Here is a 27091-nt window from a genome sequence, read left to right on the forward strand (position 1 = left end):
CCAATAAACATGGAAAGCATAGAAAAGATCCAGTATGGAATTTTCAGAAAAAAATATTTAGTAAAACGTTTCAGTTAGAAAAAATATGGTGGAAGTAACTGAGTTAGGAAGTTGGCAAAGGAGGAAATTGAGGTCATATCAAACAATTGCAGATTTTTGAATTGGGGTATTTTTTAGTGATCAAGTAGTCCAATATCTGGCTCTGAAAGTTGGTTGTTGGAGACACGTTACTATATGAGAATTAGTGTTGCTTTCTTGGTTTTTTCCTTTTGGTTAGAGTTATCCAGGATGATGTCTGGGTATTTGGGGTGAAAAATTTTGCTTGTTACCATCCAAAAATCACCCTTAAAATGAATCCTTCTTTCTAACCCATTGCAGCTAACAGAGCACATGGAACCTAACTCAGCTGCCATATCTTTGACTCATCCTTCTCATGAACCCTATGCCAAATGTCCATTGGCTCAACTTCTTAATCTCTTATTCAGTCTATCTGTTTATCTTCATTCCAAGTGTCAGTGTGACCAGAAACTACTTCAAATCAGTGATACATTTTATCTCAAAACTGCAAGAATATAAGTGGTCCTGTTGATCCAGAAGGGTCCACTTTTAATGATTTCAAAAGACTAACCTAATCTAGTACCCAAGTAAATCCTCTGCTAAAAATCCTGTTGATCCCAGCAAATAAAGTCTGATTCCTCATATTGGATGAAATACACATATATGACTGTGCTGCTGACCACCTTTTCTTGCTGGTCCCCCTCCACTCAACTTAGCTCTTTTGCTCCCTTTAGTTTCTTAAAATTACCTTTATCACTCACTTTCAGGATGTTTCATATGTTTGTCTACTTAAAGTATTTTCTTTATTACTGGCCATCCTCTAATTTAAGTCTGATCTAACCTATCAACACCTTAGGTAAGCCTCTCCTTCTTCCTCTCAGACTTTAATTCCTCTTAATTTCTTCCATGACTATTCCTACTCTAGCCCTTTTTTATTTTTTTGATTGTTATTATTATTGTTATTTATTTTTTACACCTACAGAGAAGTTGCTTGCATAATATATCTTTATCCAGGCTTATTTCTTGTTGACATTTTACCCCACTTGTTTTATAATTTTTTCTCTCTCGCAATCTATATATACCCACTATATATAATAGTGTATATATCTATAATGGTGTATCTAACAATATATCTATTACATGTAGAATATCTAGATATAAAATAGATACACTATTATACACATATATACTATTAAATATAGTATATATATATATATATATAGTGTGTACATACACTGTATATAGTAATATATGTATTTTAATGATATATATGCTATTATACATACACTACTATATATTATATATATGATTATACATTACGCATAAATATAGCAACACACTGTATACAGAATGTGTATATATATATATATATATGGCATATAGCATCAAATATATTGATATATATATATATATATATATATATATACACACACACACATATATGCATACACACACACATACACATAATTGGTCCTTTTTCTCTTGAGAATGCTAATATGTTAGAGAATCATACAAAATACATAGACAAGCATGATGTAATTATGCTTCCTTGTTCATTAATTCCGGTGTTAATTATAATTATCAACTCTCCTTTCATGCAAAACATGTACATCATTCTTCTAATTTTTTTTAGAGTACCAAAAGATATGAATTTATTGCCATTATTATGCTTGTAGAGTTGGAGTTTCTGGTGGTGTTCTCTGGTCCTTTCTAATCTTAGTTGCTTTGGTATATATACATATATATTTTTTTTCATCTTTTCTCCCCTCAGAGTCCCCCTTAAAATTTCTCACAGGGCTGGTTTAGTGGTCACAAACTCCTTTAATTTTTGTTTGTCTGGGAAACTTTTTATCTCTCCTTCTATTTTGAATGACAGCCTTGCTGGATAAAGAATTCTTGGCTGCATATTTTTCTGATTCAGCACATTGAATATATCCTGCCATTCCTTTCTGTCCTGCCAAGTTTCTGTGGATAGGTCTGCTGCAAACCTGATCTGTCTTCCCTTGTAGGTTAGGGACTTTTTTTCCCCTTACTGCTTTCATGATTCTCTCCTTGCCTGAGTATTTTCTGAATTTGACTAGGATATGCCTTGTTGATGTTTGGCTTTTGTTGAATTTAATGGGAATCTTCTGTGCTTCCTGGATTTTGATATCTGTGTCTTTCCCCAGGTTAGGAAAGTTTTCCACTATGATTTGCTCACATAACCCTTCTACCCCTTTTTCTCTCTCTTCCTCTTCTGGGACTCCTATGATTCTGATGTTCCTTTTTAATGAGTCACTGATTTCTCTCATTCTTAAATCGTGCTCTTTTGCCTTAATCTACCTCTTTTTTTCTGCTTCCTTATTCTAAGTTTGTCTTCTATATCATGGATTCTCTGTTCTGCCTCATCCTTCCTTGCCGCCACTGCATCCATCCATGATTGCAGCTCAGTTATAGCATTTTTAATTTCATTCTGGCTATTTTTTTAACACTTTTATCTCTGCAAAAGGAATTCTAATCTATTTTCGACTCCAGCTAGTATTCTTATTATCGTGATTCTAAATTCTGGTTCAGACATCTTGCTTGTATCTGTGTTGGTTAAATCCCTGGCTGTCATTTCTTTATGCTCTTTATTTTGGGGTGAATTCCTTCGTTTTGTCATTTTGAATGGAGAAAAGGAATTAATGAGGTAGAAAAATTAAAATTAAAAAAAATTGAAATTAAAAAATTAAACACACACACACACGCACACACACAAATCTAATAAATGATGCTAGATCCTAGGTGTGTTTTGGTCTGGGTGTTGAAAGTGGTTTGACAGATTAGGGGGGAAAAAGGTGGGAGGAAAGGAAATCGTTTGTGAATTTGAAAAAATGAATACACTGAAGTAGACTAAAATGAGAGGATGGGAGTAAAATAGAATTTGAAAAAAATTACACAAAAGTAAAGAATATAGTAGGAAAAAATTAAAGAAAACATTTTTAATAAAAATTAAAAATAAAAATGAATTTTTTCTCTTTCTGTATTCAAGAAAAAAGAAGAAACAAAAAAGAGAAAGAAAAGAAATCATTTGAAAATTTGAAAAAGTGAATACACTGTAGTAGACTAAAATAAAATGATGGAAGTAAAATAGAATTTGAAAAAAATTACATAAAAGAAAAAATAGTAAAAAAATTAAAGGAAAAATATTTTTAATAGAAATTGAAAGTAAAAATGAAGTTTTTCATTTTCTGCATTCAAGAAAAAGAAAAGAAACAAAAAAGAGAAAAAGAAAAAAGAAAACAAGGAAATCATTTGAAAATTTGAAAAGGTGAATACACTGAAGTAGACTAAAATAGAATGATGGAAGTAAGATAGAATTTGAAAAAATTTACACAAAAGTAAAAAAATAGTAAAAAATCAAAGAAAAACATTTTTAATAAAAATTGAAAATAAAAAGAATTTTTTCCCTTTCTGTATTCAAGAAAAAATAGTGTAAAAGAGAAAAAAAAAGATGGGCCTGCTAACAGATTGAAATAGGACTGAAATTACTTCGTTTTTCCCTAGAAGTCAGACTAATGTAGTGCTTTATAGTCCATAAACTAAGTAGGCGGTGAGACTTGTGTTCTTGAAGAGTGAGGTTGGCCCAGTTGGGCGGGGCTCAGTGTAATGTCTCCCCTCTCCACCAGATGGCACTGCTAGCCTACTGGGGTGGATCTTTGCAGCGCTTGTAGGTGCCTATGCGCATGCGCGGGGGCAGTGAACATGGCATCGCCCAGTTACCCAGTCTCTGTAATATGGGAACTCTGTTCTCTCCAATCAGCAATTGCACACCCGTCCTCTGTCTTCAGCTTTCGCCCACTCCCTGCTTCTTCACTGTCCATGACCAAGCCCCAGGCAGCACCTCTCTCCTGAGTCTTATCTCAGATGCGGCTGTTTTCCCTGGCCCCTTACTTTTGAAGGACTGCATCTTTGACTGTTCCGCCCCTCTGTGGGTCTCACCGAGCAATGGCCAAATTCTGGCTGCACCCAGGAACTCCTGTTGGACCCAGCTGCTGCCTGAGCCCCAAGACTGCGGCCAGGTACCAGCCTGTCCCAGAAAAAGTTCGCGAGATAGTTTAACAGCAGCTTTTCAGGGATTATGGAAAATCACAACACACATCTGGCACCGGGACCTTGTTCCAGCACCAGCAAATGTGGCCATTTTCTGGGGTCTGCTGGGACCAGGTGGCTTCAACAGTCTCTACCACATGTCCTTCCAGCAGAGGAACTGCTTTTCCCCGTGTGGCCCGAGAACTCCCGGACACCACTCTGTTCCTGGGGATTCGCCCTTCCCACCAGAGCACCGCCAGGTATGGAGCTGCGGAGTTGCAGCCTTTGCACTCCCCTTGTTTACAGTCTTCATGGAATTTAAACCCTCTCCTTTCTCCTTTCTCCTTTCTCAGTTTAGTTCCTGCAGCCGTTTCCAGTTTTCCACTTTCTCTCCAGCTGCTTTTGGGGAGGGGTACTTTTCCCACACTCTCCCCCGCCCTAGACACCGTTCTCTCTCCACCTGCAAAGGCGGCTCCCTGCCCGCTGCCAGCTTCTCTCTCTCCAAGTTCACCTCTCTGTGCCACGTACCTGCTGAATTCTGTGGGTCAGGTTGTGCAGATTGTTGTGTTAATCCTCCAATCAGTTTTCTAGCCCTGTAGGATGGTTTAGTGTTGGTCTGGCTCCATTTCATGGACGCGAGACACACAAAAAAACTTCATGCTGTTCTGCCATCTTGGCTCCTCCCTCATGAATATCTTTTCATTTTTATTTTTTGTAAAATCCTTTCAGAATTGCATCCATCCATCCTATGAATCTGATTTGAAACTGTCACTTTTCCATGAATACTTTTTATTTTGTTTCATCAACTACAATTCACACATATTCTGTTAATCTGAAAGTGCAAAATCATACTTTCTGAAAGCTTTTCAACATACATGTACTTAGAAATAATTTTTTCCTTGCTGTCAAACTCCAGTTAGAAATTTGTACTTTGAAGATCATTCATACATATCACATATTAGGACATGTGTTATTCTTCTATAATATTTAAAGACATACTGTGCAGAGAACTTCTTATATTTTTTGAAAACTTGTTATAAATTAGATGAACAAATTTTGTTCTCTCCACCTAATATTTTCCAGTCAAAACTTCTCTTTGAAAGTAAAGGCAAATAACAATTTTTTATGTTTGTTTTAATTTTGGATATCATATTTGCTTACTTTATTTCCCTCAACATGAATTCCTTAAGTTAGCATAGGTAGCTCACTTTTTAAATTAGTTAATTTACTTATTTTGAGAGACAGAAAAAGAGAGCAGGGGAGGGGCAGAGAGAGAGAGAGAAGAGGGAGAGAATCCGAAGCAGGCTCCGCATTGTCAGTATAGAGCCTGATGTGGGACTTGAACTCATGAACCGTGAGATCATGCCTGAGCCCAAATCAAGAGTCAGATGCTTAACCGACTGAGCCACCCAGGTGCCCAGTAGCTCACTTTCATAAACACAAAGGCATACTTGTCACCTGGGAAGACTGGAGAACATGACATTTAATTTGGGTATCTCAACCTTGTACTAGAAGTATATGAAAGTACTGGTAGTCATGAAAGGTTATGTTCTAGACACCTTACTTTATCTTTTATTCAGTGGACATTTTAAATCTATACTCTAGGCTAATTCTATTGCACTGACATACACTACACTTTTGTGCATCTTAACGTTTATGTAAAGACTAATTGTGCAGTTATTGTGAAGAAGAGTCTTATAAGTAGGATAATGAGCCTAGAGCTAAGTTGTGAAGTAGGAGTAAAAATTTGATTCACAGAACATGGGTCAGGGGAGGTCATTGAAGGTGAAAGGAAAAGGTTGTTTTCATTCAAATACACGAAAGTAAGGGAGCAAGCTATTCATGTAGAACAGCACATTAAGCCTTATTATCCCCCATAAAGTTGACCTTGCACTTTTCAAACCATTTTAAGTCTACTATTCAAAGAAGTGTTGATTTTTGTATTTGTATGTAACTTACTTCATTTTGCCTGATGGTGGACAATTTTTACCTCTTGTTTCTTTGCATTTATGATCTTTACCTTTGTAGAAAGTTCCTCCTACCACATCCTTGGAAAAGGAAAGAAGTGCAATACCTTAAAAGAAAGATGCTCTTTCTGTTGTGTGCTTTTGCACTGCATGCTTCTGAAAGAGATAAAAGGATACAAGATACCTAGTGAATTTATAATTTTCTTTCTCTAGTAATTACCTTCTCTATGCTTCATCCAGCACAGTGTTCTCCTTGTACTGTAGTCTCCTATGGTTTTTGTTTCCATTAGATATTTTATGCAATAATCCACCCCAGAAGGACCCAGCTACTTCTTTCCCACAAACATTGACAACCATTGCTCCATACTTGCTAATTTTAACTCTTTGTTGTTTTGTGCTTTTCAAAACCCCATCTCCAATAGTCGTGATTTATATTGAAAAGGGGCATTTGGAAGTCCTCATCAACATAGCAAAGTGGTCTCTAACATTTTTTGCCATTCCCGAAAATAATTGATTGCTTGGGTGATGCTTCAGCAGTGTAAATAACTGTCCGAATGTAACTCAGATATATGCCCCAAAGTTCCACAGCATATTTTTATCATGAGTCAAAAAATTATCACATTCACTAGGAAGGAATTAATATGCTTTTAAAAGTATCCTCATATTCACTTGAGGAAAAGTGTCAAAGGACACTGAGCTATTATATTGAGCTTGAATCAACCTAATTCTTTCCAGTTCCACTGTGGTTTCCTTCATTTCTCCTTGCACATTTATAAAATCTTAGATTATATTTTTCACTTGTGTAAAGTATTTTTATAAGGATAGCACAACTTTCCCTACCTCCACCTCTAGAGAGGGAGTTAGGGTTAACAGATTAAATTCTGAAAAGGCTATGTTGGATCAAAATAAGAATAGGTTTTATAATTGAATATTTGAATAACTACAGTAACAAGTTATTGAACAAAGAGGGAGGATTTTTGTCCCTAGACAGACAGGCAATTGAAAAAAAAATTTTAACATATTCATTTTTGAAAAGAAATAATCTATTGCTTTCCCTTAAGATTTTGGATTCTTCAGCTATGTAAATCAATTTATACTAATCCATGAGAGAGACAGGGCACAGTAGTAGGGAATATAGAATTTAGAATCAGACTTCCTGAGTTCAAGTCTTGCCTTTACCACTTAATAGCTTGTTATCCTGATGAGTCATCTATCATGGTTCCTTCAAATATGGCCCTGATATAAAATATGGACAATTACTGTACTTGCCATAATGTTTTAAGATCATTCTGTTAAATTCATTAAGAAGGCAAAATAGTACCACCAAATAGTAATCATTCCATAAAATTTTAAGAGTTATAAATCTTGCACATTCTTCAAATGAAAACTTCAGAAACAATGAATATGGTCATGGTGCTAGGGAGAAAAACTTAAAAATGCATTTGGTGTAAAAAGTTCATGGGTGTTTTATATTTGAAATCTTTCATATTTGACAATGGTCTCTCGTATTTTTTTTTAATTTTATTATATGAAATGTATTGTCAAATTAGTTTCCATACAACACCTAGTGTTCATCCCAAAAGATGCCCTCTTCAATGCCCATCACCTACCTTCCCCTCCCTCCCACCCCCCATCAACCCTCAGTTTGTTCTCAGTTTTTAAGAGTCTCTTATGCTTTGGCTCTGTCTCCCACTCTAACCTCTTTTTTTTTTCCTTCCCCTCCCCCATGGGTTTCTGTTAAGTTTCTCAGGATCCACATAAGAGTGAAAACATATGGTATCTGTCTTTCTCTGTATGGCTCTTGTATTTTATGTTAAGAAAATGTGCTATGGTCACATATATTAAAGCTACAATTTTTCTCTGCAAGAAAACTGGTTTTGTTCCATTGCTATTCAGTGTTGAACGATGCTGGGGAAAAGCCTATGGATAACCAATGGTTTTCTGCTGGTGCAACATAATTTAACGAACTTAACTGAGATGTCCTAACTGTAAAGATCTCCAATCAACATTCAGTGACATGGTTTAAAAAAAAAATCTGCTCTTCTATAGATACAAGTAATCACAAATATTAGTGTTGAAGAAGAGGACTACATGGTACTTTAAAGTTCATATAGCCACAAGAAATAATCTACATAGTGCTATAGTCTCATTGTTTTAATTTCACAATGGACTTAGTGGCCACAATCGACTATAAGCTTTGTGAAAGAATTGTGTTTGTGTTATTTTCATTTCTCCTTCAGTAATTGGCACAATGCATGGTACATAGACATCATTGCATGAATATTTGTTGAATTAAGAGACAAAATATTCCTACTCTCTTTTTTCTCAAATCTCCCTGATTATTTGGCCTATATTTTATTTTTAAATTTATTTTTAACGTTTATTTATTTTTTGAGACAGAGAGAGAGACAGAGCATGAACGGGGGAGGGGCAGAGAGAGAGGGAGACACAGAATCGGAAGCAGGCTCCAGGCTCTGGGCCATCAGCCCAGAGCCCGACGCAGGGCTCGAACTCACAGACCGCGAGATCCTGACCTGAGCTGAAGTCGGACACTTAACCGACTGAGCCACCCAGGCGCCCCTGGCATATATTTAAAAGTAATCAATTCTATTCTTTATAGTAGCTTTAGGTTAACTGAAATATTGAATGGAAAGTCCCTATGCATTTACATGCATACACATATAGCATTTTTCCTATTATTAACTTCTTGTATTAGGATGGTATATTTGTTGCAATTGATGAAACAATGCTGGCACAGTATTGTATATTATTATATAGTATTATTATTTAAAATCTGTAGTTTATATTAGAATTCCCTCTTGGTGGTGTACATTTTGTGGGTTTGGCAAATATATAATGGCATGTATCCACTATGAGAGTAGTATTATACTGAATATGGTTCACCTGCTAAATCATACCTAGCCCTTGCTCCATTCCTCCCGACTCCTGGCAACAATTAATCTTTTTATAGTCTCCAATAGTTTTGACTTTTCCAGAATGTCATATAATTGGAACCATAGTAATGCAGCTTTTTCAGATTGGTTTCTTTTACTTAGCAATATGCATTTAAGTTTCCTACATGTTTTTCCATGGCTTAATATCTCATTATCATGGCTTGATATCAATACTTAATTTTAGTGCTATATAATATTCCATTGTATGGATATATCAGTTTATTTATCCACCTGCCTGTTGAAGTATAACTTGATGGCTTCCAAGTTCCTAGGCTTATTTTTCAGCTCACTTTTCCAGTTATTTACCTAGTGCTTTTTTTTTTATTTATAAACTAGTTTTCTTGGTGATATCACTACCTGCAACTTACAGGTCTAGAAACAACTCACTGGGCTAGAGAAAATTCTAATAATCTAACTATCATCAGTAGCAAGGTAAAATATATCACCTAAATGTCTCTACATCATAACTTAGTTCTCACACACCTGAAACCAAGAGCACACTGTATATAATGTATGTTAGCTAACTTGACAATAAATTATATTTAAAAAATAACTTACTCTTCACAACACTTGACCATATGAGGCTTCAAATATATATTTCCAACACTTTTCTGGATATACAACCAATCACATAAAGCTGAACATACACGTTATGGCTAGTATCTTTCTGAGAATTTTCTAGAAGTTTTCAAATTTCATAAATGGTTGTTTTTCTGCCCCTCAGATTGTAAAAATTATTGCATCATTGACACCTCCTGATATCTCCCTATTTCCATAGGTATAGGAAATATACCTATGAATATAGGAATATTCATAGCTCTACTCTTGATAAATCTCTGGGATACAGCTCCACATACGGCATTATGTTACAGTTTACTTTATATGTTTACAAGTCAATTTTTCCCACAATATTCTAAATTTCCCAAAGGCAGGAAGTATAACTACATTAAATTTCTGGCACACAGTAGTAATTTAATAATGCATAATTACTTTATTAATATATTTGATTTGTAGATTTATGTTCATACTGTATTTTTTACCCTAAAATTGGTACTATATAATGAATTTGCTAACCTGATCTGTTTTGATGAGGTGCAGTTCCATCCTCAATGTTCACAGTTGTGTCATCTGTGGGTTCTCACTGGAACTTGTTCTCAAATACTCTATTAACAATTTATCTAATTTTTGAATTATATAACAAAAACTAATAATGTATGGTATTGATTTTTATAAAGTAATGATATTAAAAATGACTTAGTACTGAACAAAGAGTTTAAGGGAGAAGAGAGACCATTTGATAGTTCATACGGATGGACCACTAAGTTCCAGAATGAATGAATGAATGAATAAATGAAAGAAAGGAAGGAAAAAGGAAGTATAGAGGGAGGGAAGAAGAATCTTAACGTTAGAGCTGTTAAATTTTGTCAGACTTTTCTTTACCCTAACTTTTAAGAGCAGATGAGGGTTGAGAGAGTAGAAAAAAGCTTGCCAGCATAATAAAATTTGGCAGATATTCTATTTTCTGACAACTGTATTTCAGGATGATGGTGCCAAGAATAAGTATCAGTTAGGCCTGCTGCCCTGTCAGACTAATCAGGAAAAATCTGTCATTTTCTGTGTCTCTAGTTCACTGCATGTCCCAAAGTAGGCTCGTAGCATGGCTTTGTTATTTTTCAGGCAATCCTTTTAAGTTTAATATTCTAATAGGAGTGAGCATTGTCATGTAGACACTGTCTTGCAGAGTCATATGAGGAAAATTGGTGTGTGTTCCTAGGACAGTCATAAATGTGTCTCACGAAATGTCACCACATTATTTTTGGTTCCTCATAAATCTCACTATGTGAGATCATTTTAAGGTAGCATTCATTAAAACTATTTCATGTTTTAATATTATGGTAATTTAGTCAGTGTTATTTTTCAAAGGCAGGTACTTACATGATTATTAACAGAAAAAGTTAGCTTACACTGTTAAAGACGTTAGCAGAGATCCAGTTTCTTTTTCAGTTTTCTGCAGTTGAAATTCCTATGTTCCAGTGGTGTTGACTTATCAAAAAGGGATGTGGTGTGAATGTAAAGTAAGATCATCTGTAGAACAGATGGATTGGTGGGCTTTTCTACATTTCAAAAGCGGGTGTTATGTTTTATAATCTCTCTTTATATTTTGAAATATAAGAAGAATCAAACTATAGAATGTAGTTTAAAAATAATAAAATTAACATCAGTATTCTCAGTCCCATATGATATATGATATGATATGATATGATGATATGATAATGTGATGTGATACGTGATGTGCTATGCAATGATATTGTATCATATCATATCATATCATATCATATCATATAGTGTCATCTATACCCTAGGTGGGCTTTGTGACCTCCCCAGACTCAGTACTACAAAGCAGTCACCAGTGTACTGGGTTCAATATTAACCTTTCTCTTACACTTTGAAATAGCTCTCATGCATGTCTGCATCCATAAACTACCACATTGTGTAGATTTGCCTGTTAATTTTTTAAGGATATTTTATAAAAATGTAGATTGAGGCTTAAAACCTAACATTTTAAAATATCTCATGTAATCTTGTGAACTTAACCAGTGTTTTTAACTTAGGCGTGTGATTGTGGGACAGAGATTCCCCTAAACAAAATGTTCTTGTAGATTAAGTAATAGACTGCTCAGATCTTTCTCCCCACTTCCATATGAATTTATTTATTATAATGAAGCTTATCCCATCTGACTTCTAGCTACTTGAGCAGTTGCCAGTTCGTTCTTCAAAAATTTTCAGTCCCGGGGTGCCTGGGTGATTCAGTTGGTTAAGCGTCCAACTCTTGGTTTCAGCTCAGGTCATGATCTTGCGGTTAGTGAGATTGAGCACTGTGTCAGGCTCTGCACTGAGAATTCAGAGCCTCCTTGAGATTCTCTCTCTCCCCCTCTCTCTCTGCCCCTTCCTGTTCGCACCCTCTATGTAAATAAATTAACTAAAAAAATTTTTTTTCACTTTCTTGACCACCAAAATCATAGTTTACTTATGTATATAGTTAACACTTATTGCACTAATATTAATGTGGCTTATTATGCTGCTTCATATGCTTTGTGTGTGTGTGTGTGTGTGTGTGTGTGTATACATATATATATATATGTGTGTATATATATATATATATATATATACACACTAATGTTTATTTTTGAGAGAGCGAGTGAACAGGGGAAGGGCAGAAAGAAAAGGGGACAGAGGATCTGAGGTGAACTCTGTGCTGACAGCAGAGAGCCCAATGCAGGGCTCAAACCAAGGAACCATTAGATCATGACCTGAGATGAAGTTGGACGCTTAATCAGCTGAGACACTCAAGCACCCCACAATTAATGTATATTAAAGCACCCCACAATTAATGTGTATTTTTTTCTGGAGGAAAAAAAAATAAGCTTTGAGATACTGAATATTTTGTTCACATTTTTCAGGTAAAAAAACTAAGTGAGATTATATCTGAGGTCACTCAAACTGGGATTCCCTCCCAAGGATACTGAAACAAACCCTATGTCGGAGCTCCAAAATGTTTTTGGTTCACCATGTCTAAGTGCATTGCCACTTTGCTAAATGAGTATCTAAAGGTTTCAATTTTTAATTGCTAAAGTCCAAAACCTCAACAAATATGTACATCTTAAAACGTAGCAGTCACCTGAAATAACAACACACATTATTTGAAAGACAAATAGGAACATTTTCATTTCTGTCTTCAAAAATTACAATGATTCACTGATAGGATCTGTGCAATTATTGGGCATGTACAACTTGGAATCAGATTGGACACCACCACCCTGATCTACAGTTCTACACTCATTTTCATGCAGTACTTTCTTTTTATCAATAGTAACTATGAAAACTCAAATTCACAAAGATATGTCATCATTGAAAGTACGTCGTAGAATCAAATATTAAAACACTGAACACCCTCTAGCTAGTATTTTGTACAGTGACTGACAAATGTTAAACATCTCAGTTTCCCCTGAAACTTTAAAATACCCTGCAGTACCCCTGTGAGCTACCTGTGGTGCTCTGAGGTGCCTTAGTTCACAGCTTGGGAATGGCTGCCCTACGCTCCCTCCTTAGGCTCCTCACTATGGGCAGAGTCCCAATACCTAGCTCAGTGCATATTTTCAGAAATCATCCTAATGTATACATCAAACATCTACCATTTAAATAATACAAAACTGCATTTTGTTTTTACAAAATTATCTTGTATCTAAGTTATTCATATTAAAATTAAATATATTTTTATTCTAAAGTAAATGTGGATTTAAACATTTGTTCTATCATCTAAGAACTGTGTGATTTTCAACAGTGACTTGGACTTCACTGAGCCTGTTAGTTACATGGCAAAGGGAGATAATAAGAGACTTAGTTGATGAAATGAGTCCATGTATTTAAATTGTTTAGCCCTCAGTAAAACACATAATAAATGCAAAACATGTGATATCTTTTTCCTTTCCATCACTTTCCTCATTTTCCCCCTACCCTATGAATTGCAGTTGGCCTGAGCAATTGTGTGTAATTCAGGCTAAAATTTTGTCTGTAGATATTAATCTAGGACCATCTAATAGATTAATGTATTCACTGTAAGAAATTGACATTATGTGCAAAGGTGCTGCTTACTTTTCCCACTAGGTGGGCTTTCTTACCGGAATGGGAAAGGAGATGATAGGAAAGAGAAAAACAAAACAAAACAAAACAAAACACAGAGCGCAAACTAGAAGCTCAGGAAATTTTCTTTCATTTAACAAATATGCCTCAACAGAGGTGGTAGATTACACATTTTCAATATACATGTGCTTACACACATCCAAAAATTTTTTTTATTACTGAGTGCTATTTTAGCTGTCCAAACTACAATTTAAAGAGTGCCTTGAACATGAGTTTTAAAAATATAATTTGGTGAATTCACACTCTCACCAGGACAAATTCACTTCCTTCTATGTAGACCAAGACCCTGAAGAAAGCTATAAAAGCAAAATGGAGATTTATCATACTTGACTGGCTCTACCTCTACATTGTACAAAAAAGCCAATGTCTGAACTTCCATTGCTACCAATTCAACCCTTCGCTGATCTACTCAATTTATTTTGCCTTTTGATGGTTTAGGATATGGCATGCAATTATATGGGGGAATGGTCAGTCTGTTAACATAAACCTAATCAACTTCACAGAACTAGTTTGAGTTTTATCTTCATATAGCACTCTTTTCTGTTCTACTTTCAAGTTTTAACTAGTTTATTTACCCAATCAGTAGGATTACCTATTAACTGATATAATGATCATAAGTGAGATAAAAGAGACATATCTATTTTTACTTCTAATTAAACTGCTTATATTTCTAGTTCCACAAAATAGATTTAAATTTAATTTGTCAAAATCAATTTTAAATTCATTTCATTTATAAAACTGCATTACAGTTAGAAAATTCAACTTAACATCTTGTTTGATGCAATAGAAGCTATACATTGCCTTCAAGTGCACAAATAATGATCAAGAAAAATTATGTAAAAACCCATTCAAAAAAACTATAAAATGTGTCTGGCACTATACGACAGACCACCTGCTGATACCAACAGATATACATTTATGTATGAAATTGTAATATAAAGTGTTGAAACAAATTGTTGTCCTAAAAATTCTTTGTACTCTTATGGATTTGGATGATCTAAGGTTGTATGTTTCTGTTATTTGATTTTAACTAGAAATTGAAATATATAATTTTAACTAGAACTTGAAATTTGGAGAAAATATTGATGAAACTTTATTATCATTGAAGTTATATAAAATTATATTGAAATGCACAATTATGCTGTTGAATTATAATCTTTTAATATCTGAGAATAGAACAATAGTGTGTACTATGCAAGGTTGTTCTGTGGTGTAAGTAATAACTTATATAGAGGTCTTAGTGTATGATAATCCTTGACAGTATTTGTTTCCTTCTATATGAAAGCAAGAATATTTGAGAGACATTTAAACAATATAACAAAAGTTATGCATTAAAATTTGTAAATTCCATGTAAATCAATTGTGGATAAAATGTGTAAATCATTAAAAAATAGAAATAATACTGTAATATGTCTTGAATTTAAAATATTAAAAATAAAGGATTTCTGGGGGCTAAAGACAATGGCAGCCACCAGGACTCAATCTCCCATATTTTCTCGAAAAGTAATACTGAGGGAAAAGAAAAGCACATAAAACCATGCCTTCAGCTTAACTTAAATGAAGAGAATGCCTGAACTTTAAAATAATATAGGTAAAAACAGAAAAAAAAAGAAGAAATCACAGGGTGCAATTTCTCACAGACTGACACCAATTCCACCCCATGACAGTGTGCGTGGCAAACAGAGACAGCCCTACACTGAATGAAAGAGAGAGTGAGCAGCGGGTCCTAAGAGTGATCTCGAGTTATCACCAGAAAGACTATGTCTGTAGGTATTTCAGTTTGAAATGCTAACTGCATCTAGTGGTTCAGTGCATGGACAAAATATATCCCCAAGGATAGGATGAAAACATCCACGTGATTTGGAATGATACCTACAGAAACTCATGGGAGACAAAAAAGTCAAAAAGGAAGGGAAAGTGTTCTTTGGCCATTAGATGGTATAGGAGTAAGAAACAAAAGTGAAAATTTTAGGTTCTGCACATCGTAGGAGACCTAAAGACTTAGAGGGGACATAACCCCCTTCCATTACCAAAACAAATAAAATAAATGAAAACAAAATAAACACTAAATAACTGGCTTTGCTGTACTCAGACATGAGGATGCTCCAATTAAGAAGCCTATATACAGCCCAATAACACAAACACGAACAATAACAAAACAATTGACAGATCTCTCGCAAAAATCAGAAAACAAAGTATATCATTTATCAATTGAGTACAATGTTCCCTAGAAATGCAAGCATAAAGCAGAAGAAAACTTGAAGACACTACTCCAAATGGATTTAAATATTCTCAAGCAAATTATCAAGTATAAAAAGTAACCATAAATAAGAAATTCAAAAACTAGGAATATAAACAGACAAAAAATAAAAAAAATAGAATTGATGGGGCTTCTGGGTGACTCAGTCGGTTAAGCATTGGGCTCTTCATTTCACCTAAGGTCATGATTCATGAGTTCGAGCCCCGAGTAGGGCTCTGCACTGACAGTGCAGATTCTCTTTCTCCCTCTCTCTCTCTGCCCCTCCCCTGCTTGCTCTTTCGTTCTTTCTCTCTCTTTCTCTTGTTCTTTCTTTCTCTCTCTCAAAATAAATAAATAAACTTAAACTTAGAAAAAGGCTTTATGAAATTCAAGTAATAAGTGGAAGAATACACCATCTTCTTAGAGTCAAGAATATGGGGGCACCTGGGCATCACAGTTGGTTAAGCTTCCGAATCTGGATTTCAGCTCAGGTCATTATCTCTCACAGTCTGTGAGTTCGATCTCACAGTTGGGCAATGTGGAGCCTACTTGAGATTCTCTCTTGCCCCTCAGTTTGCCACTCCCCACCTCTATCTCTCTCCAAGTAAATAATTTTCTTTAAGTCAAGATTATAATGCAGTTGCCTAAAACAGTATGACTCAAAAAAGTTAATATGGAACATTGACGAAAGACAGGAAACCAATCAAAGGGATGACAATGAAATAGAGAAAGAAAAAGGTTCAAGAGAAAGTACAGATAGTGGAAGATAGGCAAGAAGAAGTAACATTTGTGTTACTGGCTCTTCTGAAGAACAAAAATAAAATAATAGAACAGAATTAACGTTTAAAATTATAATCTAAGAAGATCTTCTGAGGGGAAAGCAAGGGGCCTGGATTTATATATTAAAATATTTCACTGGATAGTTGGGAAAATTAACCAGCACAATCAACTTCAAGGCCTATCTCAGTAAAGCTACTACATTTTAAAGATAAAGGGACACCTGGGTGGCTCAGTCAGTTAAGTGTCCAATCTTGGCTCAGGTCATGATCTCACGGTTTGTGGATTCCAGCTCTGGATCCAGCTCTGTGCTGACAGCTCAGAGCCTGAAGCCAGCTTCAGATTCTGTGTCTCCCTCTTTCTCTGCCCCTCACCCGCTCATACTCTGTCTCTCAAAAATAAATAAATATTAAAAAAAATTTAAAGATACATGAAAAGATCTTAAAATCCCAGGCAAAATGATGAAACAACTTATGAAGACAAAACAATTATTCTATCATCAGACTTTCCAAAAATTGTTAACATTTTTTATTTATTGTTGAGAGACAGAGAGAGACACAGCACGAGCAAGGGAGGGGCAGAGAAAGAGAGGGAGACACAGAATCGGAAGAAGGCTCCAGGCTCTGAGCTATCACAGCACAGAGCCTGATGTGGGGCTTGAACCCACAAACCGTGAGATCATGACCTGAGCTGAAGTCAGACGCCCAGGTATGCCTGTCATCAGACTTTTCAAAAGCAACTATGACCAAAGGACATGCAAATGTAGCAGAATTCTTTTTAACTCAATGAAACAAATGTGAACCAAATAATTTTATAACCAGTCCACCTATCCTTCAAGGATCAAAGCTCTAAGAAAAATTATTTTCTATATACAAAAACATAGGGCATTCTCTTGCTATGAGGACTTTTTGAGGAATCTAATACTTGATTTTGCAACTTTTTGTACCTCAAATTATTTCAAACTAAAATTTAAAAATAGAAAGTAGCTTCATAAAAATATTAGAACAATGATTCTATGAGCCAACAAACATGTTTTGAATGTAAAATTCTGCTCATTGTTAATCATCATATATAAGGATGTTTATCATTACCATATAGTGGGATCCAGGTTAGGTGGATTGAGAAAAAAGGAAGAAAAGGCTATAAAGTGCCACGCAAATGCAAATACATTGTCATTATTTTATGTGAAATTTTGGAAATATATCCAAATGCAAATAAAATATATATTTCAAAGGCTATTGTGAACAAATATTTTGGTGTTGTTTGACCTAGTTTAATCAGGAATAATAAGTAAAATTTAATCACAAATACAGGAGAAAGTAGGAATAAATGGTAAAAATAATTAAGCTAAAATTTATTATTGTTATTGCTCTAGAGGTATGCATATGCTTAGAACAGAAATATTAATCTATAGCTATATTTTCAATAATAACTGATAAAAAATATTTATGGTAATAATTTGTGTATGGAGACATTTTTTTCTTTTATTTGGAGATAATTGGAGTTCATAGAAATGCATTGTTTGATATTAAAGAAAATGCATAAGACCTACTTTCCATTGTATTCGTAAATGAGTGTATAACCAAGAGAATTACCTAAAAATTTTCAGTTTTCAAACCAAGCATTTTATGATCATCTTCCAATGTTACAGTTTTTCAGCCAAACCTAGCAGCTGAATTTCTAAAATTGGCTCTTCTCCATGTAGCATGCCTCATGCAAATGAACCCAGATGAAAAGAATTGAAAATAGCTAGTATGTGTGGTTAACATTTGGATAACTGCATAAGCAAACAGCACAGGATCCTCAAATCCCAAAACATAATTGTTAACTACTGTATCTTTATAGAACAATATTAAAATGACTGTTTTTTGTTACTCTTTAACAATAGGATTTTATTTGTAGTATCCAAATGATAATCTCAATGCATTATTAATATGTGAATATACCACATAGAAATTTAGTCCTTTTGACACTTTAAAATCTGTGTTAGTATGTAGATTACTCGGGTAAGGGAAACAATATCAAGGGCTTAATTTAAATCCATCGTCTTGCAAATTTATTCAGAAATAGTTCTTAACTAAATGCACATTGTGATTGAAATAACCAAAGAATTGAACGTGTAATTTGCAAAATGCAAGTTACTAAAGAATCAGTTAATATCAAATTGACAAAAAAGCTATTTTTGAATATTAAATAATTATTAGGGTTCTTCTTTTCTGCTATAATAATCAATGCCACATATGAACATACCTAATATGAAAATATCTTATGATTATTGTTTCTGAACAAAGCTTGCTTAAACATGTGGAGAAAATACTATTTTAGGTTTACTTAGGAATGGAAGATACACAATCTCACCCTTAATGGAAACCTGTGAATACAGGATTGCATTCACCTCAAAGCAATATGTTCTTGTAAATGGAATAGAAACAAATCTAAAACCAAATTTCAACCATCCTTATAAGACTTATGATAAGAAAAAGGATATACTTCAATATATGTGATTTGTTCTCTCCCCCAGCTTTACTACAGACCATGTCAATGCACTGTACTCAACCTCTTCATGACAGATCTCTTTTTTTTGTTGCAACCAGTGTGCAAAAGGACCTTATGGTAGTTTATACTAGATTCAACAGAATAAGAAAGCCAAGACATATGTTTACAACCCTGTAGCTGAACAGAGATCACCCAAACATCTTACATACTACATGCCCTTTAGATATTTACAATATAATATTTACCTTTGATAGACAGGCTTGCTTTTATGAAACCAGTATCGTTTACTTTAGCTGCAGCAAAATTAGAAATTTAAATAACGAAGTGAGAGAAAACTCACCTTAGGATAAGACACACATAGCTTCTAATCCACCTTTTTCCATTTTTTAAATATCATGATCTTCAAGAGTAAGAACATAGTAAGTCTGCATCTTAGACATGGACTCATGCATCTTAGTAAACAAACAACTTTCTGTCAGCTTTGGTGTTATCTAGTATTGGACATTTTTCAACATTGTTTTCAGCTACAGCTATAGAATATAGATTATAGGATACACATGATATTTTTGCCACGTAAAAAGATGTATACCCTCTTGCAACCTATTTTTTCATTGGTTTGAATGCATATTCTGAGGGCACCAAAAATTTCACACTATTAGACTTCAATAAACAGCATGAATAATTGTGTAGATATCACTAAGTACTCACACAGTTTTGGCACTTCAGAAAAATTATTGGCCACATTGCTCAATCAACTAGACTAATAAGTTGTTTAACAAACTTGCCAAGTTTTCAAGGAGTGGTTGGAGCATGTTAGTGTGCTCTAAAATATTTCTAGGTGTTTCTAGACTTTTAAATTTCAAAAGTAACAATGGGTTTTCTATTTTAATTCTCTCAGTTATCAGTATTAAAAGAATAACTACCGATTATCACTATGGTTTCATAAAGCAAGCAAAGTTTATTATAAAAAATACAGGGAAAAATGATTAAAAAAATAACTCTTTAATCAAATTGTTTCATATTTATCAAACATCTAAAATAATGCCTGTATTTTTCTCACTTCGTATCAGTGATGAACATTACTTTTCACAAATAAGAGTGATCTATTGAACAGAATTTCTGAACCTCTCATCAAAACCAAACTAAAGTATGTGTCTTTCCTACTAACATTTATTCAACACGCCAAATAGAAGATTTCCTCAATGAAACAGATTTTAGCACTACAAAACACCTTACATGAAAGTATTCTCAGTAATGAGCCTGTTGGAAATATGATAACAGCACTTTAGACTTGTCTGGTAGAATTATTTTATCTAGCACTCAGACTAATTTCTTCAGCATCATCTGGAAGCACACATTTTCTAGCAAATTTTTTTAACTCCCTGTCTTCTTATCTTCTTCTTCTAGAATGTAATCACTAATATAATGGTGACTGTAATTTTTTGTTGTTGTTTGGTTTTGCATTCTCAGGATTGAGGAAAACATTGGCATGTACTAAGTATTCTGTAAATATGGAAATGTATTTTTTAATTGCGTTAGACTTAATCATTAGTTATGTCTCACATCATATATCAGTTTCATTAATTTAACTTTTTACCTATTATATATTATTGAAAACAAAAGAGAAGTAATTGTGAACCCAAAAGTGCTATAAAAATAAAAAGTGTTGGTTGCCTATGTGGCTCAGTCAGTTAAGTCTGACTCTTGATTTTGGCTCAGATCATGATTTCACAGTTCGCTGTGTGCTGACAGCATGGAACCTGCTTGGGAATCTGTCCCTTTCTCTGCCTGTCCCTCCCCCACCCCCACTCATCCTCCCTCTCGCCCTCCCTCCCTCTCTCTCTCTCCCCCTCAAAAATAAATAAATTTTTATTATTTTTTAATGTTTATTATTTATTCTTGAGGCAGTGAGAGAGAGAGACAGAGCACGAGTGGCCGGGGTGGGCAGAGAGAGAGGGAGACACAGAATCCGAAGCAGGTTCCAGGCTCCGAGCTGTCAGCACAGAGCCCGAGGTGGGGCTTGAACTGGCAAACCACAAGACCTGACCTGAGCTGAAGTCGATGTTCAACCGCCACCCAGCACCCCCCCCCTTTTTAAATTCTTAATGAAAATAATTTTAAAAAGAGAACATTTCTGGCATAATGTGTACATATCATAATTGATACACTTTTCATATCTTTTATGTGCCAGGTATGTGTGGAACTATTAGTCAAACGGATTTAACGTAATGCAAAATTCAGTGAATGCACCATCTTTAAACATTAGAAACAGCCCCCAGCAGCTGTAACTAGAGATGATATGTATTTACGTTACACAGGAACTGTCATAGATTTTGTTTCTGTCCAACAAGGGATACATTTACATAACACTGAGTGCTGTGTCATATAAAACCAACATATATTTCATATAAGAAGGGTGAGGAGAGATCACAGAACACACAGGCAGAAGGCAAAGAAAAACGAAACTTTAATATCGGTATTGCAGTGAGCATTTTTAAAGTGTGATGGAAGGAAATAGAGTTTCTTTTACAATGCAGTTAATAATGGTTCTGTACTCCAAGTGAATTATCAGCAACTAAAAATGAGAGAAGAGGAAAAAAGAGAGACAGAGAGAAGAGTGATATCATGGAAATAGTATTAAAATCTGATAAGAAAATAGCGTCTTGCCATTGACCAAAGTAGTTCAAGCACAATGTGGGATTCCTAAGCTAAGAATCAGAAAAACTCAGTAATGGAAGAAGAAAAAATTATAAAATGGAACTCTTGGTTTGTAACCTTAGGATTTCCCCTGGTAAAATCTGAAACCGATCCCTGTAGGCAGAGGGAAAGCAGGAACCAAGAAAGAGGCAGGCTGCTTCAGACTGGTAGGTGCCATGTTTAATAAGGAAAAGAACATACAGAGGAGGCTGCACAGGGGCCCCTGCAAAACGAGTAGATGTCCAGAATCTTAAAAATTTAGGGGTGCCTGGGTGGCGCAGTTGGTTAGGCATCCCACCTTGATCTCAGCTGAGGTCATGATCCCACAGTTCATGAGTTTGAGCCCCACAATGGGTCCTGCATGGATGGCGTGGAGCCTGCTTGTGATTCTGTCTCCTTCTCCCTGCCCCTTTCCTCCCCTGCTTGTGTTCTCATCCTCTCTCTGTCCGTCTGTTTGTCTCTCTCAAAATAAATGCATAAACTTAATTTTTTAAACAAAATGTGTATAGAGTGCCATTATATACACTGTCAAGATGGTCTCAACAACACCTCGCTCTCTCAAGGCTGCATCTTTGAAATGGCTCCATGTCTGGGAATGGTGAGTGGAACACACATTCCAAGGACAGTGGAGGTGGAGAGGAGTCTCCAATTAACACCAGCTTGTGGGTCAACCTGGAGTCACATCCCTTGGGTGACTTCTTCCAACAGGAAGGAAAATGATGTTATGTCCTTAAAGATGTAAAACGTAATTGTCATGAGTTATGAGAGGAAAAGAAAATTAATGTCAGAACTCTACTGCTGAATACTATGGTACATAGTTGGCAATTGATTAAATTTTTTAGATCAACAAAATAAATAGGAATAGGCCTCCATCATGCCTTCAGTTTTGTTTTTTTTTTTTCAAATAAATAATTATTAAATTCTTAGCATCATGTTCCAAGAAATAAAATATGTTAGGAATCTGTATATAGAGGAGAATCTGTCTGGTTGCACAATCAAGGATACCCAGTCCTTCCTCAGCTGTGTAATCAGGACGCTTCTATCACAGTATGCGTTACCTGTGTGAGCCTACTAATAAATACTCCATCTGAATGCTAGCAAAGAAATTGATAAAGATCTTTTTACAGCATATCATTTATTTTTTTAAAATCCTCTAAATCAGCTTCAAAGGTGACCACTAAAGATGACAGATTACTAAAATGAAGTTGATTATATTCATCTTGCCAAAATAATTGTTTCTATCACAAATGCTTAAGTGTATCACAGAGCAAAATCAAATCTATTTTTTGCCCAGAGAAGCTTCAGAATCAGATTAGTCCAAAAGAAGTGACTTTGTTTATTTCAATTATCTTAACAATTCAATCCTGCGTTTATTGTAATTTAACTCTATTATTGTTTGATTCAACCCTTTAAACCTAAATAATTAGATTCAGTTTTCTGAATTAGCTAATATTCTCTCAGAATCACAGTATTATGAGACTGGCAAGGATAAAGAACACAATTTAAAATATTCCTTAAACAACTCTGGGACAGCTTAATGTGCACACATATATAAAATATTCTTTATAAATATATAGTTAATAAAAGGTACTCAATCTAAACTCCAAAAGGAGAATATGAAAGAGGGGAATTATGTATATTTAAATATTTAAACTCCAATAAACAGAAATAGATGCATCGCTAAGGGTCTTCCAATGTGGGTTAGAAAGTAAAAGTTGCAAGGATCAATATTTTCATCCTCACAGAGACTAAGAGCAATACAAGTTACAAAATCTTACTTTTTATGTAAGACTTACTTTTATTTGCTTATCTGTTTATTTTTACCATCATAATGCTGAGGACAGAGAAACTCACATACATAAATTCCAAAATGGGATGTGCAGATTCTTGGAGAGAGGAGTTTCCATTCCTCTGGCTACTGGATGAACTGAAGGGCAAACACACCATGGAGAGGGTAAGGGGTAATAGCCAAATTTAACATCCTTGTAATAGCCACCAGTGGCCTACTATGAGGCATGGGATTCTGAGAACCTACAGTTACAAAGTGCATCCATATCTCTGTGCCGGTTCTTTCCCAGGGCCTTCAGCAGGTATATGGCTTTAGTGCATTGAAGCCCGAAGACAGGGTGGGAGGGCTGGGAGAAACCTCACCCACAGGTGACCAGGCCTCTATGTACAAGATCACGGATTACCAAAGGACAGGACATGGCAAGAAAGCTGAGACAGATCTTCTCCAGGGATTCAGCATCCTTACCACATGCTCAGGAGTCCACAAAGGACTGGGGCAGAGCAGGAGAAGGAAGGACCCACAGAGGCTCCAGGGCTTCCACCCAGACAGACAGTGGAGGCAGAGATGCGGTTGGTTCAGCCCTTCTCTGCTCTAGCCCAGCCATGTGGATTTTACAGCTAAGAAACTACAACATCTAGGTTCTCTAAGCAGGCAGAAAATCCCCACCACCCTTACCTGCCGCCTCTCATCCTAAAACAGAATGCTGGCATATTTCAGGCACTCTTCCTTCCATCTATTAAGTTGGCAGCAATGGTGCTGTGAGCAAACACCCTTGGAACATATTGTAATTATTGCCACGCAGTTTTTGTTTTCACTAATGAAGTCAAAGCATCATTTAGTAAACATAAGATGCCTTAGAGCATGCTATGCAACCCCAGCCTCGAAGCAAGGTTGGAGATTTTAATAGTCTTTTCACAGCTGCTTATATGAACCACCCCAAATTTTCTTTAACACAAGCAGTGAAACATAGCTAATTATATATGCAGTCCTCAGATGAATTCATTAGAAATGGGTTCTGATTATTAAGGTTCACCTCTTGTGTTTGGTTTAATGAGGCCAAAATTGACAATAAAAAAATGGATAATTCAGCATCTACTTCATTTGTCCACTACACAGCATTCCAAATAAGCTTGCTAGGATATTGATTGACATTGCATTAAATTTACAGATTAATGTGGAGTATTTATACTTTATTTGATTCCCTTATTTCATGACCATTCAATTTAGATATCTATATCTATATCTATCTATTGGATATATAGATAGATATACATCTTTTCATTAATATAGGTATTCTTTAAATTCACTCATCAATGCTTCAGAGTAAATGTGTAAATCATGCACATAATTTGCACATATACCCTTAAGCATTTCGTTTTTTCAGATGATTCTCTAAATCACATGGTTTTAATTACACGCAAAGGTTTTACTTTTGTTTTAGAGAAATAGAGTTGAGTTTATATAATAATGTGGTAGCCTGCAACTTTACAACGATTAATCCTGCCCCAATTTTCCCCATTCTTTAGGATTTTCTGCATGCACAATCATATCATTGTCCTTTTCAATATGTACATCATTCATTTTTTTGTCTTATTGCTATGTTCAAGATCTTCAGTACAATATAGAACAATTTGTTTCTTCTGTTTTTGCTTGATGAATCAAGACAGAAGATCAATTTAATTTAACCTTAAAAAAATGAGCCTTGCATCTCATTGATTTTTTAAGTTCTATTTTTTAATGTGTTTTCTTGATTTTCTTCTTCATAATGAATTTGTCCTCATTTCTTCTTCTTGTAAGAACACTAGTCATTTGCATTAGGGCACACCCTGCCAATGCCATTTAACCAAAGTGCCTCTTTAAAGACCCTATCTCCAAATATGTTGTGTTCTGAGTTAGAACTTCAACATGTGAGGGGCACCTGGGTGGCTCAGTCGGTTAAGTGTCCGACTTCAGCCCAGGTCATGATTTCACAAACCGTGAATTTGAGCCCCGCCTCAGGCTCTATGCTGACAGCTTGGAGCCTGGAGCCTGCTTCGGATTCTGTGTCTCCCTCTCTCTCTGCCCCTCCCCAGCTCATTTCCACACTCTGTCTCTGTCAAAAATAAATAAACTTAAAAAAATTTTTTTAAATAAAAAAATGAAAAAAAGAACTTCAACATGTGAGGTTTGGAGGGCATAAAACTCAGCCTGTATATATTTAGCATTCCATTTGTATTTTCACTATTGCATCTTTTGTTATATCACTAGGAGTTATTTACTTCTTCATTAGTTACCTTACTATTTAAAATGTATATCTCTAACTTATTTTATGCCTTTGAATGTTATTATACTAATTTAATATAGGATACTTATAACAATATCCTTTTATTTTTCTTCTCTGATCACCCGTATTCTTATTGTTATATAATGTCCTTCTATATATGTTAAGTAGTTTTAAATACACTGCTATTAATCCTGTTTAAAAACTGAATTGCCTTTATTTTTAAAAAAATTTTTTCAATGTAAATTTTATTTTTTAGATAGAGACAGAGTATGAGCAGGGGAGGGGCAGAGAGAGAGTGAGACACAGAATCTGAAGCAGGCTCCAGACTCTGAGTTGTCAACACAGACCCTGATGCAGGGCTCAAACCCATGAACTGTGAGATCATGACCTGAGCTGAGGTAGAACATTTAACTGACTAAGCCACTGAGATGCCCCAAAACCTGAATTGCCTTGAAACAAATATCTAAAGTGATAGAATTTATCCTCTCTCTCTCTCTTTTTTATTGTTTATTTTTTATTTTTGAGAGAGAGAGAGCACGCACTAGCAGGGGAGGGGCAAAGACAGAGGGGGACAGAGGATATGATCCAAGCAGGCTCCACATTGAAAGCAGCGAGCCATTTGCAGGTTTCTAACTCAATAACCCTGAGATCATGAGCTGAGCTAAAGGCAGCTCAACCAACTGAGCCACTCAGGTGCCCCTCTTTCATTTTTTTAAGTTTATTTATTTTTTTGATAAATCATGAGTGTGTGAGCAGGGGAGGGGCAGAGAGAGAGGTAGAGAGAGGATTCCAAGCAGGCTCCACCTAGCCAACATCAACAGGATGCTCAACCAAATGAGTCACCCTGGTGCCCCTCTCCTCCCTTTCTATCTGGTACTCTAATAAAAATTATGTTAGAACTCTTGATATTATCTCAAAAGTTACTGAGATTCTATTCATTTATTCAGCTTTGTTCTTCGTCTTACTGTCTTCATTTGCATAATTTTCATAGCTATGTCTACAAGTTCACTGATTATTCTCTTTGTAATGTTTAAGCTGCTCTTCATTCCAGTTAGCATAATTGAAATTTCCAATAGCATATATTTCCTCTCCTGAAATGCC

The sequence above is a fragment of the Prionailurus viverrinus genome, chromosome A1 (genome assembly GCF_022837055.1).
Source record: "Prionailurus viverrinus isolate Anna chromosome A1, UM_Priviv_1.0, whole genome shotgun sequence".
NCBI lineage: Eukaryota > Metazoa > Chordata > Mammalia > Carnivora > Felidae > Prionailurus > Prionailurus viverrinus.